Source organism: Periplaneta americana, chromosome 1, assembly GCF_040183065.1.
Source record: "Periplaneta americana isolate PAMFEO1 chromosome 1, P.americana_PAMFEO1_priV1, whole genome shotgun sequence".
In the NCBI taxonomy this organism is placed as follows: Eukaryota; Metazoa; Arthropoda; class Insecta; order Blattodea; family Blattidae; genus Periplaneta; species Periplaneta americana.
In genome coordinates, this window is record NC_091117.1 from 98,225,800 (window position 1) to 98,240,692 (window position 14,893).

The 14,893-nt window shown below is 37.0% G+C and overlaps 1 pseudogene; it reads left to right on the plus strand.

The window, feature by feature from the left end:
- LOC138703009 (tetratricopeptide repeat protein 7B-like) overlaps positions 1–14,893 on the plus strand; it is a 47,263-nt pseudogene that overhangs the window by 5,849 nt on the left and 26,521 nt on the right.

Genomic DNA, 14,893 nt, shown 5'->3' on the forward strand with positions numbered 1-14,893 from the left:
CATAATTCGTTTGTTTGGTTCCGAGTGTTTTACCGTTGATATTTCCTCTGTATATATTTCTGAGGTAATTTACAACAGTTTGGTATGTTTGTGATAAGTGTGAACTATCATCATTTTTTCGTAAATTCAATAACTTAAGGACACTCGGTAGAGATTGCCATCGTTCAGTATACTTTACCTTACTACAAAAAAAAATTGAATTTTCTCTAGAACTGTAACAGATGACCAACAACATTTTGACCAATCAGAAAAGAATCCCTTCTGAATTGATTGTTACCCACAATAAGTAACTAAGTAATTATTATAATAATTAAACACTGGAATGAGTGAAAACTTTTTTTTTCGTCTGGTACTATTTTCTCAGAAACTATTTGCCAGAACTTAATGAAAATTCTACTACACACATTGTTTACTAATAATTTGACATTGGAGGTGCAAGCTTTTTTGACATAAAGCCTTAATTATTGTTTTTAGTTAATAAATTATAACAGATAATTAAGACTTTATATCAAAAAGCTTTCACCTCCATTGCTAAACTACAAACAAGCAATGTTAATAAAAATTTTCATTAAGTTCTAACAAATAGTTCCAGAAAATGATATCAGAAAAAAAAACAAATTTTCACTCCAGTGTTTAATTATTGTCAACTGAAATAAAATAACTCTAGTTACTTATTGTGAATATCAATCAAGTCAGCAAGTTCTCTTTATGATTGGTGAGAATTTTGTTCTCTGTCTCTAGTTTAGTTGCCTCATGAGTGATGCCTTATTGTTGTCATTTATGAGGTTCCAACCTGTCTTCGAACAGTTGACTAAACAATAGAAGTCCCTTATAGTTCTGGAAAAAAATTCCATTTCTTTTGAGATAAGGTAAAGCATACAGAACAGCTGGCAAACTCTACCAAGTGTCCTTAAAGGTGTTACCAGTGACGTAGGTTGTGATGAAGTTATTAAAAGGATCGTTTATTAAGCTGCAAGGCAGTGACTCTGATATGAAATTTTTTTTAACGGCGGGCACTTGACTTCCGTCATTCACCAAAGCATCCCCATCTACTGGGCGATGCACCGAAGCTTATAGTTCTTTCAGTTGCCACAAAGATGTTACCCTTGTTATGATGATTATGATGATTAATAGAGCAATGGTGGAATGCTGATAGGGGTAAGGTGTACTCTGCGAAAACCTACCACCACACACTGTCTTTGTTCACCACAAATTCGAGTTGGACCCACCATGGTTTGAATGCAGGTTATCAGCATGGAAAGCCAATGCTCTAGCTATTCAGCTAATGGCACGCCCTCTGAGATGAAGATGATAATAATAGTGTTTGTGATGGTTAGTGACAACAATGGGGACAGTGGTGGTGACTGGTGTGGCATGACGGTGATGGTGACAATGACAGTTGTGAACAGCTGACATTTTGTTAAAGTGTTAACTGCATTGATAGTACAGTTATGAAAATTACTTTCTTTAGATAATTATTGAACAACAAATTTGTTTTTGTTTTTTTTTTTGTCTTGCCCCAATATGAGAGTAGGTGATTCTTACTAATTCGTTTGTCCTGTATTCAAATTTTAAATCCAGAGTACTCTATTACTTACCATCTACTGGGAAAATTAGATTTTTTTATAATACTTTTTTTTTTTTCATTTCCACTTGCACAAAGAAAATTTTTCGACACTATAAACATTTTAAATGGTCCATTTTAATTGAAAAGTATGTGGAGAACAAATATGTCACAGAATTTCAGTAACTAAAATTAAAACAGCAAACCTCCAGAAAAAAAAGTATTTGTGGAGTTCAGATGACTTCGTAAAAAATAAACAGTGTGATATTCGTCAATTTTTAATCCTTAGGACGATATTGCATTCATATACGAGGCGCATCCAGAAAGTAAGTTTCCCGATTTTTTCCCCTTGAAAGTAAACGTAATTATCCGTGTCAATTGCGCATGCGTAACAGATCTATGACATACCAATCATATGCCAGCCGGACTGGTCCCGCCTGGTGCCAGTAGTGTGGCAGCAGTGTCCGAAATGGAAGCTCTTATTCCTTCTCCCGCCGCCTGCAAGGTTCGGTCGGTGATAAAGTTCTTTAATGCACAAAGCATTGCGCCAATTGAAATTCATCGGCAGCTCTGTCAGGTCTATGGGCCGAACATCATTAGTGAGTAGATGGTGCGTCGCTGGTGTAGGCAGTTTTCCGAAGGTCGTCAAAGTGTCCATGATGAAGAGCGCAGTGGGCGACCGTCCCTCATCAATGATGATCGTGTTGAGCTGGTGCGGCAGTGCATCATGGAGAACCGTCGCTTCACGATTACGGAGCTGAGCAGCCATTTTCCGCAGATATCGCGATACTTGTTGCATGAGATTGTCACTAAGCACCTGCTGTTCAAAAAAGTGTGTGCCAGGTGGGTGCCGAAAAACCTGACACCCGAACACAAAATGCAACGTTTAGGAGCAGCACTGACATTTCTGCAACAGTATCACGATGACGACGACGAGTTCCTCGACAGGATCGTCATGGGCGATGAGACTTGGATTTCGCACTTCACCCCGGAAACCAAGCAGCAGTCAATGCATTGGCGGCATAGTGGATCTCCAGTCAGGACGAAATTCAAACAGACGCTGTCGGTATGGAAAGTGATGTGCACGGTGTTCTGGGACAGGATGGGCATTCTACTCATTGACTTCCTTCTAACAGGAGAAACAGTGAACGCTGACCATTACTGTGAAACATTGCGAAAATTGCGACATGCCATTCAAAACAAGAGGCGTGGAATGTTTACTGCAGGTGTTGTGCTCCTCCATGACAATGCTCGTCCACATACGGCTTGGCGCACAGCAGCTGTTTTGACGGAATTTGGCTGGGAGTTGTTTGATCATCCACCCTACAGTCCTGATCTTGCTCCAAGGGATTTTCACGTTTTCTTGCACCTCAAGAAATTCTTGTCCTCCGGTGAGCGTTTTGGCAACAATGAAGAGCTGAAGACGTCTGTCACATGCTGCTTCCATTCACAGGCGGCAGAGTTCTACGACAGAGGGATACAAAAGTTGATCCCATGATACGACAAGTGTCTCAATTCTGATGGTGGCTATTTTGAAAAATAGCTGAAAGATTGCTGTACCTGTTGCCAATAAATGTTTTCCTGAAAGTGTGTGTTCTTTTTTTTTTTAAACTAGGGAAACTTACTTTCTGGATGTGCCTCGTAATTAGCTGAGAATATTATTGTAATGTTGTGTTTTAATTTTCTTTGCAGTCAGCACTATTTACCGCAAAGCATATGTTGGCTCTATGGAAGACTTTGTATGAGGATCAGACAAACATCGAGCTTCCAGACCAGTCTGAAAAAAGAAGTGACACTAGAAGTGTATTTCAGCTATACACTTCCGAAATGTCTGACAAAGACTCCAGTACGTATTATTTGATATGTTATATGAATAAGATTAAACAAGCGTGGTGTTATTATTATTATTATTATTATTATTATTATTATTATTATTATTATTATTATTATTATTATTATTATTATTATTATTATTAGCTTTTTAATGTATGTTTCTTATTCAAGTAACTCAATTTGTTTTCATTGCAAGATCAGGACATAATATAATGGGATTTTTTTGCTTTGCATGTTGTATGTTCGTTACATTATGTTCCAGGTTATTGTACATACTGTCCAGGCTAAAGGTATGCAAAAATAATAGTGTATAATGCGAAAATTATACATTATAATTTTGTAACGTAAAGTGCAATCAATAAAAAATTTCTCCGAGATTTGTTCTGTCACATTTGTAAGGTCATTGTTACATCACCTGCTGCGCAAGTATAGAAACAGAATGAGAACAAATTATGCATCAGTCGTTTCCTTGTGAGTTGAGATGTGGATGCCACAGTGCACAGTGCAGTGTCTACTCTTGTTTGCAAAATTTAATCAGTTACATATGGCATGCACGAAAGGAATGGAATGTGGATCACGCAAATCTATGTATGAGTGAGAACTCTACAAGAGACTGTGGATAGGTGTGTTAGTCATTCAGTAGAATCCATAGGGAATTGTAAGTGTCTCGTTCAAGAAGTTCGTGACATTCTTCACAAACATTTTCGTTTGAGTGCTTACAAACTCTAATTTCTTCATCATGTTAAACCATACGATTGCCACAAAAGAGCTGATTTTGGGGCTTAGATGATTCACCATATTGATGAATATCAGTATGCACTGCACTTTATACTGTGGCATCCAGATCTTCATTGACAAGGTAATGACTGATTCATAACTTATCCTCATTCTGTTACTGCACTTGCACGGCAGGTGATGCAACAATGATCTTGCAAATGTGATTGACAAATCTGAAAGAGGTTTTCTATTGATTGTGCTTTACTTTACAAAATTTAATCCTTGCATTATACACTGTTATTTTTGTATACCCTTTAGCCTAAACACTCTATATATTAATTTATCCCTTTTTCGACAGTTACTCTGAATTATGTTTGAGGTTAACTGTTATGTTGTTCACACAAAACACATTATTTATAGTAAAACTTAACCAGAACATAACCTAAATGTAGTAATGACTATGTTTTCTTAATTAAATTTTGATTGAAATAAAAGACTAAAATAGTTTATTTATGTTTTCACAAAATAGCTGATTACACTGACTGGCAAAAAAAAAACTGATCACTTGAAAAAAATACTAAAAGTCAAGTTTAAATGTAAATTATGAAGTGATCTCAGAAATAACATAATTGTTATCGTACTAAATTTAAAAAATACACTTTTATGAACTTTTAGCATGTAAATTCACGCCTTTCACACCAAATAATCTTCGGTTTATTGTCTAACAACGAAGGAGTGTGTTTCTGTGCTGAACATGTGAGGTAGGTCATCATAAACAATTGAAGAGGTTTTATTGCTTTATTGCTTCCTTTCCTTTCTGAAAATCAATAACAACTGTCGAAAATGGTTTGTTTGCCATTTCGTCAGTAAGTTTAGTTCAGACAATGCCTCTGTCACCCCAAGACGTTGCCAGAGCTGTCGCTCTCATTGATGACGGATGCAGCCTCCGTTACACCGCTGCTACCATAGGCGCACCATACACCACAGTGCAAGAGGCTGTGAAACGATTCCTGGAAACACAGAGTTACTCCAGAAAACCTGGATCTGGCAGAAAAAAGAAGACTTCAGCCCAAGATTACCGATTTCTCGTCAGCCAGGTTCTAAGAAACCGCCATACCACAGCAGTTGAAGCTCGGAATCGACTACAACATGTGCGAGGTGTTAATGTGAGCGAGAGGACTGTTCGACGACGCTTTGGAGAACAAAATCTTCTATCACGATGACCTGCTACGGGACCAGATCTGACCAGACAGCACCGAGCCGACCGTCTTCAGTTCGCTCGTCAGCATGCCCAATGGACTGTGCAGCAGTGGAGCAGTGTGCTGTTCTCTGATGAGTCCAGGTTCTCCCTGAAATCCCCAAATGGTAGAGAAAGAGTCTGGAGACGAACTGGAGAGTGGTATGCAGAGTGCACATTGTCTGCAAGGACGCCATTCGGTGGAGGTTCTGTGATGGTGTGGGGCGGCATCTCCATGGAGGCCCGAACGGAATTGGTGATTGTCGAGAATGGTAGTCTCAACGCTCACCGCTACATCAACGAGATTCTCGTCGATCACGTCGTGCCCTTTGCTCCATTTATTGGAGATAATTTCATATTAATGCATGACAATGCTCGTCCACATGCAGCGCGCTGCGTATCACAGTATCATGATGCACTGGAGATTGTTCGTCTCAACTGGCCAGCTCGGAGTCCTGACCTAAACCCTATAGAACATCTCTGGGATAAGTTGGGTAGACGTATCCGAGATCGTAATCCTGTTCCGGAGACCTTAGGTGATTTGCAGGCGGCACTCCAAGAGGAATGGAACAATATCGACCAGAGAGACATCATAACCTTAATCGAAACCATGCCTGAGAGAATGGTGGCTGTAATTAGGGCCAGAGGGGGACACACCAGATACTGAGTGTTTGTTTCAGTTATTGTTAGTGTGAATTTAAGTTTTGTGCATCAACATCATCTTTAGTGAAGTTTAGTGGACAAATATTCAGCTGAAAGTTAAGTAAACAATTTTACAAAATTTCAACAAAAGTGTAGATTTATGAACATATGACGATCATTGACTCAAAATTGGTGTGAAAAGTGTGAATTTACGTGTCACAAGTTCATAAAAGTGTAATCTTTAGATTGAGTACGATTACAGTTATGTTATTTCTGGAATCACTTCATAATTTACATTTAAACTTGACTTTTAGTATTTTTTTTCAAGTGATCAGTTTTTTTTTTTTTGCCAGTCAGTGTATTTTGATTTGCATATACCGTATTGGCCCGAGTGTAAGCCGCACCCGAGTATAAGCCGCACCCTTAATTTTAGGGGGAAAGGAGAGAAAAAAAAAAAGAAAACTTGAGTGCAGAATGAGAAAAAAAGGGAAATTGAGTGCAGTGAAATTTACCTGTCACATTATCCAATTACAAAACTGTTTACACTATTTAAACACTTTTTCTTCAATTACAGTATTATGTGGGTAAATCACCAAAAATACCGGTACAACTAATCACCGTCTTCTCCAATGTCACTGCTGACTTCACTACTACCAGTACCGGTATTTGTTTCATCACTGTCACTTTGTTCATCACTCTCCGCCCAAAGTACGTCGTCCTCACTGCCATCCAGAGCATTAGACACGCAGCATTTCTTCAAGCCTTTGATGATTGAATCTGGTGATATCGTGTGCCATGAAGAGAGAATCCACTCACACATAAGGCTGACAGATGGCTTCTTGATCTTCCCAGATGGAGTGAATGCATGACCCCCTTCTAGAAGCCAATCCGAATACTGTTTTCGGAGATGGTCTTTAAAAGGCTTGTTCACGACGACATCAAGCACCTGCAATTTTGATGTCATACCTCCTGGTATGACGACTAGGTCTGTCTTCAATGCAGTAATTTTCTTCTTTACTTCGGGTGTGAGGTGACCTTTAAAGGCATCCAATACTAACATAGCCCTCTTACAGAGCAGCGCACCTGGTCTGCGATTCCAAACCGTAGCTAGCCAGTCCACCATTAGTTCGGTTGTCATCCATCCTTTCTCTTGGCAACGAATCACTAATCCCTTAGGTAAATTCTCCTTGGGCATAGTTTTACGCTTCAGAATAACGTACGGAGGCAGTTTTCCTCCATCTGCCATAACCGCCAGCATCACAGTGATTCTTTGTTTTTCATTTCCAGTTGTTCTCAATGATATGCTTTTCGCCCCTTTATTGTCAACTGTCATATTGCTTGGCATGTCCCAAAATACGGGCGTCTCGTCGGCATTGCCGATCTGGTGTAATGGGTAAGAGTGGCGCTGACGCAATTCAATGACGTGCCTCTGGAAGTTGATGAGTTTCTCAGTAAAATCCTCTGGCAGTCTCTGTGCTAATGAAGTGCTTCGTCGGAGAACAAAGCCACTTCTACGCATAAACCTGCGGCACCAACCTATACTCCCATGGAATTCTATCTGTGGAATGTTTAGGGTCTTCGCTATTTCCAACGATTTTACCTGGATTACTTGTCGAGAGATAGGCATCCCTTCTTTCCTTTTGTCTTGTACAAAGGAAAGGACCCTACGTTCTAGTTCAGGGTATTTCCCAGCCTTGGGTCCTCTGAAAGATTTTCTGGTTCTATTGGCATTTTTCAGTTTATCCTCCGAGGCGATCCAGCGCCGCACATTAGACTCATCCACACTAAACTTTTTGCCGGCTTTTCTATTAGACGTACTCCTAGCATGACGAATAACTGCAAGTTTGAAACTAGCGTCATAACTGCGCCGAATTCCCAAGCTTGTTGAAGCTTTTCTTTCTACGTTTCCGCTCATGGCTGAACCCGTAGCTACGTACAAACTGTTTTAATCATATTACAGTACGATCACTGTAATATGAAGACTGGTACATTGTTGCGTCATATACCATACGACTGCTGACAATTTCAAACACGAGCGCGTGGCATTGTTGCTCCATTTCAAAATGATAAAATTACCGGTAGCAACATGCGCTACATTTCAAGTTTAAATTTATCGGCCGCGCAAATAAGCCGCACCCCAACTTTTCGAGTTTGAAATTTGAATAAAAAGTGCGGCTTATATTCGGACCAATACGGTATTTGGTAAATTGTTTATTCTGGTTTGTGAAATTAACTCCATGTTAAAGATGAATATTTAAACACCTCCATATGGGGTTTATTATGAAGATTTATTCATTACTGGTAAAATGTACAGTCACTCCTCGACATACATATAAAATAGTTTTTAAACTCTTATTAGAAAAACTCTTTCTTTGATTGCTGCTGTAAACTATACTTACAGCTTCTTTCATTTTATTACTTAGTTGTATGTTTACCTTAATTTGTAACATGGAATTGTGTCAATCAGTCAGTCAATCAAAGGACATTATGGAGCATGTTGATTTCACAAAATGCTTCCACACTGTTCTGTTTTTTGCTTGTTCGAATTGTATAGGAACATAAATAAACTTTTTCTTTCGTTTTACAAATTCATATTACATGAGTTTATTTATAATGGAATGTCGAATTTGTGCATTTTATTAAATTTGTAAATTATGATTAACCTTATCTTTCAGTACTAATATAAATAAAACTAGGTTCATGTACAATACTATTCCAGTGTTATAACAAAATTGTGCATCAAATGTATTTGTTTCTTAATTCAGTACAATAAAAATGCTACTGAAATTAATGTTAAAGTAAAATTTACCACATCTTTATGAAACCGACCAAAATTCTGAATGCTTGATGCTTAAATAAAGGCATGTAAAGCTGGGATTTCAGTATCCATGCGTTTTTCTTTTTTAAAGCAAGACGTAAAGTGCTGCAGCAAGACCGTTCTTTTATTACATTTGCTTCACCGTCGCTGCAGCAGCACTGTAGCAAGCGTGCAGCAAATCAAAACATCGTTTTACGAGTTTGCTGCACGATCCATCATGGCAGAATGTATGTTTTGGTCTTTTGCATTGTTTATTATTGTTAAAATCATCTAGTAATAATAATTCTGTGTCATTATCACGGAAGTCGAAATTATTTAACATGTTCGGTTATTTTAAGGTTACATTGTCCACCATTTTGCAGTCAGTTGACCTACTTACGTTTTTTTAAAAAAAACGCAAGGTATACCGCAATTTAAATAAGTCCCTACTTAAGAAAAGTTTTTCGGGGGGTAAAGGTTGACACAGAAGATACAGAGATAAAATTGCCTGCTTTCTGTACCTGGGAAATTACAGTATATGCCCATCTGTGACCACCATTTACCCTTATGAAAGACGGTATTTCTGTTTTATAAGGGGCTAGCCACTCTAACTGTTACAGTGAGATGAAAAAATCCTGCCGTCAGATGTAGTTTAACCTTTTTCCAATCTAGTTTAACAACCTACAGAGCCAATTTGACTGCAGAGACTGCATTTAAAATAACAATGTAGCAAGCAACAAAACAGTTCATTCAAATCTTTCTTAGTAAAGAGTCTTATGTTGAAGACATAGAATTGACATGTACATAATGTGGTAGTCACATATTTTATTACGCATTTTTATTAATAGGTACTAGCATCAGTAACCTTAGAAAGTGTTCATCAACCTTGAGTGTCCATCAAGCACAAAACTACGCAATAACAGGTACTAGTGGCTTCAGTGATGGTGCAACAAAGAGTGACTTTGTTTGCTTGGGAATTCACCCTTGGCTTAATTAAATCCAACAGTTTTGTACTTACAGTATTTCCCTCATATTCCTTAGTCAGTGGTTTTCAAACTTTGAAGCAATGCAGGATGTTGAAAGGTACATACTGTACTTATGTTCGATAACAAATGGTTTTTATGAAATTCTTGGAATGAAGTTAAGAAAAGAGAATAGCATATAAGTAATGTGGGTTAGTTCAGCTCTGAGCACTTCAGCCCTAAAGGATTTAGCAGCTTGGGATTCTGTAAGGATGGAGAATTGTTTTCCTTGGTCATTTGTAGATGTTATCAAATGACCTAATGATTGTTTCATTTGTCTAATATTTCTCGTAATTTAACATTTAATTTTTTGTCATATTATCTGCTTATTTATTTATACATTTACAGAAACTTAATTTAAAGTGGCAAATTAAGACATAAAAATTTAAGAAAAAGACTAGGAGCAAAAATAAGCAAAATGAAACATGTTGTAAGCAGTTACCAACAACACAAACGACAATCAAATTGTCTGTTAAGCAAAAATAAAATTGCGAAACTTCAAACCTCTGGCTATCACAAATGACACTAAATCTTGTCTTTAATAATGGTTTAGAAAAAAACTGTGTATTGTATGTAGAAATGGATAGCTTAATTAGTTATATTTTTATAACTTTTTAGATTAGAATGGATATGGTAAAAATGTCCAAATTACCTAAGTTGGTATATAGCGAATATGAAATATTGTATGCCATTTACAGTATGTCCTTTGTTTAAGTACAACAACAGAATGATTATATCTCTAGTCACTTTACAATGGCTGTATTCAGTGATGTATTTCTGAACAAAAAAAATGCCCTGGCTCTGGGATTTCAGTAATACCAGTAGTAGTTATCTTTGCCATCGTTTTCATCATCATCATCATCATCATCATTATTATTATTATTATTATTATTTCTGCAGGAATATTTATGGAATGTCAGATGAAAATACATGAGTTCGAATCTAGATGTAGAGGTTGTTGGGTCTGTGGAGTAGACCTCATTATAAAATTGTGTAAATGTAAATAAAATACGAATTTTTATAAATGTAAAATTTTACGATAACATGAAAATCATAAAAGTGCCCTGGCACCACTCTACCTCGAAAAATAGTACTCTGTTGTCGTCAGGCCTGAATATACCCCTGGTTGTATTCTACATGTCTTCTGTTTTCCATTTATAAATCTTTACATACCGGTACATATTTTAGCCCAGTATAAAATTTACTTTGTTTATGCTGTAAAACAGGCAGACTATTAACAGATGGGTAGTGTCAACATTGTCTACCAGAGCTCCAGATTCAAATCCCAGCAAGTTCCAGGGATGTTTTTAGTGGACAAAGAAAGTGTTGGGAAGGTTGTCTAGGAATATTTGCGTTTCCATCACCATCCCATCGATCCTCACATTTGATCATTGACTTGAGCTGAAGATAGATTTGAAATGAAATAAAAAATGTATTTAAGGGTTAAATAATATAAATCATTGAGTGCATTTAATCATTCATGCTGTATAAGGTAACATTTGGGCTTCATTCATTAAAAAAATTAAAATTTTTCTATCATTACTTTTGCTATAATTCTGTTTTGACACATTATGTTAATACCTTTTAGTGACTCATAATATTCTTGTTTGTCATATAACAACCATAAAATATACAGGATTTGTTTATTATTGTGAGGGTTAACTAAAATAGTTTGAAAACCACTGAAGTGATTACCAAATTTACTTGTATATAAGCCATCTATTTCTTATTTCTCTAGTCCTTCCAGTACCAAGGCAGTGTTGACATTTGAAACTTGGAACACTTTTAAGTGGCCACGTATTGATAGTCCTCGTAATATGGCATCATTGATTATTAATACAAGATATCATACCATGCTCTAGAAGTATGTAGGGATTGAGACCTATGACTATGGCACCCAACCACTGACAAAATCCTTTGAGTATATAACACTTATTTTGCTTACATTTGTTTAGAGTTTGTATTGGTATGTTTTATTGTTCCGACTGAATAAGGAAATCAAATGTATTAGGTATTTCTGTGGGAAAATGTATGTAAGCAAGGATGGCTTATATGTTGTAAACTCAGTATTCATTATGCATGATTCCAGACCTTTTTATAGGGAGATATTGAACACACTTCAACTTTGTAGAGGTTGTAATCCTTTTCTGTACCATAACATTGCACATCCATGTGTAAATTCTAAACACTTGTGAAATACAGTGCATCTCAGTCTAATGTGGTCTGCCCATGCAGCAGGTTTGGTATGCTTACACCTATTGGCCACGTAGAGTGCTGAGTTAAAGCTGGTAATATGCTATGCACTCAACCATTTTAACGAAGAACATGCTGAAACTGCTTGCCAATCTTGTCTATACATTTTTGGCACCTGCTGTCTTATTCTTCATCACTTGCTCAAGTTCCCACCGAGAAGTAAGAGGCAATATTCTGATGGATGTTATGCTTGAGATCTTCTGAGGTGCGTGGGTTTGTTCTGTACACTATATCTTTCATTGAACCTCAAAGATAAAATTTGCAGGGGCCCAGGTCAGGGGATTGAGGGGGCCACAGTTTAATATTAATGATAGACCACTGCTGTAGAGTAACGATTAGCATGTCTAACCATGTAACAAGCAGGACCGTATTCAAATCCTGATTGGGACAAGTTACCTAGTTTATATATATTATTTTAATGTACCGAAGTACATATGATATTTCCATGCAGATATTCTGCTTCATCATACAATGAAAGAGTAATGGAACAGAGAAAAATTCTCACCGGCACCAGGATTTGAACCCGGGTTTTCAGCTCTATGTGCTGATGCTTTATCCACTAAGCCACACTGGATACCCATCCTGGTGTCGGACAGAATCGTCTCATAACGAGTGCACCTCAGCACATGTGTGGACTTCAGTCCTACGTTCATAGACATCTATGACGTAGTGCAGAGGGCGGCCACTAGAGGGAACCCAAGAGTTGGAACTTAAACTGAGACGATTCTGTCTGACACCGGGATGGGTATCCAGTATGGCTTAGTGGATAAAGCATCAGCACGTAGAGCTGAAAACCCAGGTTCAAATCCCGGTGCCGGAGAGAATTTTTCTCTATTCCATTACTCTTTCATCGTTACCTAGTTGAGATTTTTTCGGGATTTTCCCTCAACTCATGAAGAGTAAATGCTGGGTAACTTTCAGTGCTGGATCCTGGACTTATTTCGCTGAAATTATCACCTTCATTTCACTTGGATGCTAGATAACCATCACAGTTGATGAAGCATCGTAAAGTAAACAATTAAAAAATTATTCTGTCCTGGAATACTTGATTAATTTCTTGTAGGTAAATGTACACTTTATGAGCAGTGGTGGAATCATTGAAAGAATGCTTAATTTCATTCCATCTTCGTTAACTCTTGAGAAAACAGGTTAAAATCAGATTCACCTATCAGCATTAACTGTCTCTTGAAAAACAAAATTAGTGTGATAATTATTTGTCCCCTTTTGACACTTCATACTCCAACTTTCTCATACACAGGGTAACATCGTCAATGATGTCTGGTTTTCCAGTGGACCAGTAACAATAATTTTATGGATTTATGTAGCCATAGAGATCAAACCAAGCCTTTGGAGAGAAAAATAAGATGTTTATTTTTTCATAATGCGCATTATTCACAACCCATGTACAAAATGTACGCCATTTGACAGGATTGCCTAGCTGTAGGTCGTGACACAGATAATTTTGTGTGGTTTGATTTTCAACAACTTTGAAGTTACATCCGCGGAAGAATGAGGAGTTCTTGCTTCTAATGGATATTTTAGGGAAATTTTCCAAGCAGTAATCGTCATCCAACGTTTCTTCCATCAGAACTCTTTTTTTCCTTTCTGTATTTTTTTATCTGTAATACTTAGTTTCTCAAAATTGACGTACCAATTTATGGATTGTTTCACGAACTGGTACCATCAATCAGGAAATATTTCTGCAGCTAGTCTTTGAACTTGATGAACAGACATGTAAGAATCACATATGAACACATTGTGTTCTAAAGAAAACCTAAACTTAGCATGTTAAACATTTTTAAAGGAATACTGTATTCTGAAAACACACGCCATATTACAACAGCTGAATGACTCAAACTGACGACTGAGAACATCTGCATGTGTGTGTTATAGTTTGACCTTCAAGTGCTAGGAACCAACTGGTACTGGGAAATCCCTCACACTGTCTTTGTTAGACTGAAACACCCAATATATTAGTTAAATTTGCCCTAAATGCTAGTTGGTGAAGGAACAGCATTATTGTCTTGCTGATTGTTGTATGATAAAAGAACTTCAATTTCATTTATAAAAGAAATCTTACGACAATTTCTATAATATAATATAGGAGGCCATGAAACAGCTGCAAACAAACTAAATTTGCTCTGCTGATATATTAATATTAAGTGAAGGAAAATATCATCATACTAAGTCTAACTGTGGTTTAAAATGCTTTAAATTTCCACATGCGCATGCCTAAGTGTTAGTGAAGTGGATTAATGTCTATATCGAGTAATATATTTTCTGGTTTGAAATATAGTGCATGACAAGAGTTATTTACTTGGTTTCTAAGGCCATAACATCAGTAAACAATAACTGGACAAATTTTAATACATAAGCCAAGTAAGTACAAGCAAAACAGTGAATCTAACTCCTACAAAATTTAACAACTTAACAGAAGATTATTTCACGGGTGTCTATTTTAGAAAAAAAGTCTTCAAGGTGTTAAATTATGACTGACATTTCTTTAATTTGTAATACTGTCGAACCTATACAATCAGTATGCCCATACTGTGGAAAAATATTTGCAGGTGATCGTGGAGTTAGAATTCATATTAGCAGATCCCATCCTGATATACAAAGGAAATTAATAGTGAACAGAAATAGGGATAATAAACCAATAGTGAACACACAATTAAGTTCAAATGATGAGCCAAATGCAGTCAATGGGTCCACTGTTAACCAATACAAAACCGAATTGAAATCCTGGACTGAAAAATTCAAACAAGAGCTGGAGGAGGGGAAATTTTTCAAAGCAGTAAGTGATTTCACATCATTCTTAGCAGATTCCA